We start from the raw sequence: 2726 nt of genomic DNA on the forward strand, positions 1-2726 counted from the left end.
CGGGTCCCCCACAGACCATGGGGTTAGTTTACTTTGGGTCTCCCACAGACCACGGGTTCATCCCGAGTTTCTGATTTCCTGAAAGCCCTGCTGGGCTTTACCCGAATACGTTTGATCCAGTGTCCCGGAGGCCACACAAATTTCGGTTTTGTTTGAATTTCAGCACTCAAGTCAAGTCAATGATATTTTTAGTCTCGTTTTGGACTAACCTCTCAGCCTGATATGAGACCGCAATTCACTGAGACTCTACTCAGCTTGCGTGACCCGAAGGACCCAGGACCACCCGGGGCTCCCAGAGAGTCAGAAACTCCCAGGGACTCCCTTCACACGGTTTTGTTTGGGCTCTAATTCCCTGAGACTCCACTCAGGTGACGGTTTTATTTGAATCTCACAGATTCCCTGAGACTCTACTCAGGTGACGGTTTTATTTGAATCTCACAGATTCCCTGAGACTCTACTCAGGTGACGGTTTTGTTTGAATCTCACAGATTCCCTGAGACTCTACTCAGGTGACGGTTTTGTTCGAATTAGACCCACTGAGACTGTACTCAGTTTTACCAAATTAAAATTCTCTTTCAGTCAGGAGTCTTAAGACTCCCCCGTGCACGGTTTTTAGGTCCAAACCTGGAAGGAAGAGGAGATATTGCGATCCCGGACGAGCCCCCAAGTTGTTAGGTAAATTCTTTTAACAAATAGACTCAGAGGACGAACTTCGGTACGATTATATAGAGGTTTTACTTGCAAGGAGTAACAGTTACACAGCACCTTGGTACAGCATAAGGATCACTGGCTGCTTGCAGCCTAACACATCAGTTTTCATGGAAACAAAAAAGGGAGGGGATTTCTCACAGAAAGACATCTGGGCCCTTATCAAATAGTCAAGGTTAGAGCAAACTGTGCTTACTGAGAGCAACAATTATATTTCTACAATACACAATAGGCCCCATTCAGAAGTGTCTCAGTTATACTAAAGTAAGGTGAATCAGGTCACAGGAGGGTAAACATTTTAATTTCTCTAACACTGTTACACATGGGGACCATTCTCAGCTATTTAGAGCAAGTGACTCTGTGGCTGTTTTAAATATACCCCCCCCTCCCACTCTGGGCTTAGGTCCAACATGGCCCACACTGAGAATGTGTAACAGCAGCGGACATTAGGCAGCCAGTCATTCTTAATTACCAACCACAGACAGCTGCTGTTCTGCTATTGCTTTGTGTTGAGCTATGGTGACATAAGCCCAGAGTGGGAGGAGGAGTGACAGTGACACAGCCCTTTACACACGCTGATTAGAGAAGCTGTCAAAACATCACCTCACAAAATGGAGTTTTTGAAACTTGAAGTTTAAGTCCTATCAATATAATTCTAACAGTGCCAGGAGGCTTCAACAAAGAGACTGATCTGCTGTTTGTGAAGATATTCCAAAAAATGAAGGATTGGTGGCGAGTTAGAAACAGCCTTCATTTGTGTTTTGCCACAGAAATGATATAGCTGTTTTAGAATGGGAGTGAATGAGAGATTGAGCAGTCACTCTCTGTGGGTTTGGCCACCTGGTGGAAAAACCGTAGGTCCTATCAAAATGAGAACAGCATCACCTGAAAGAAGACAAAAATCTCTACTAGTTTGATATATAAATTGTCTGTTAAGCTGAAAGATGACACAAGAAGAGAAGAAAACAGACAAAAAAATTTGAAAAAAGCTGAAGGGCAAAAGCTAGAGTGCGTGATGTCACTGATGACATCTATCTATCCACTCACCTCAACCGGTCGAGGCAGATGGCCGCCCAAACTGAGCCTGGTTCTGCTGGAGGTTTTTTCTTCCGTTAAAGGGAGTTTTTCCTCTCCACTGTCACCAAGTGCTTGCTCATAAGGGATTTGTTGGGTGGTAGTTGTAGTTTCTGTAAAGTGCCTTGAGATGGTTTGTATTGTGATTTGGCGCTATACAAATAAAATTGAATTGAATTGAATTGAATTGAACTGGGGAGCAACAGTGAAACCTGGAGGGGCGTGATTGGGAGGAACGGCCTCCCCGATACGAACCCGAGTGGTGTTCTGTTGTTGGACTTCTGTGCTAGTCACAGTTTGTCCATAACGAACACCATGTTCAAGCATAAGGGTGTCCATCAGTGCACATGGCACCAGGACACCCTAGGCCGGAGGTCAATGATCGACTTTGTAGTCGTGTCATCTGACCTTCGGCCGTATGTCTTGGACACTCGGGTGAAGAGAGGGGCAGAGCTGTCAACTGATCACCACCTGGTGGTGAGTTGGATCCGCTGGCAGAGGAGGAAGCGGGACAGACTTGGCAGGCCCAAACGTACTGTGAGGGTCTGTTGGGAATGTTTGGCCGAACCCAGTGTCAGAGGGGTCTTTAACTCACACCTCCGAGAGAGCTTCTACCAGATCCCGGGGGAGGCTGGGGACATTGAGTCCGAATGGACCATGTTTTCCACCTCCATTGTCGACGCGGCGGCTAGGAGCTGTGGCCGTAAGGTTTTGGGTGCCTGTCGTGGCGGCAATCCCCGAGCCCGGTGGTGGACACCGAAGGTAAGGGATGCCGTCAAGCTGAAGAAAGAGTCCTACCGAGCTTGGTTGGCTTGTGGGACTTCCGAAGCAGCTGACAGGTACCGCAGTTTTCTGGCAAACCGTCCGGCGCCTCAGGAGGGGGAAGCAGTGCTCTACCAACGCTGTTTACAGTGGAAGTGGTGAGCTGCTGACCTCGACTGGGG

The sequence above is a fragment of the Mastacembelus armatus genome, chromosome 24 (genome assembly GCF_900324485.2).
Source record: "Mastacembelus armatus chromosome 24, fMasArm1.2, whole genome shotgun sequence".
In the NCBI taxonomy this organism is placed as follows: domain Eukaryota; kingdom Metazoa; phylum Chordata; class Actinopteri; order Synbranchiformes; family Mastacembelidae; genus Mastacembelus; species Mastacembelus armatus.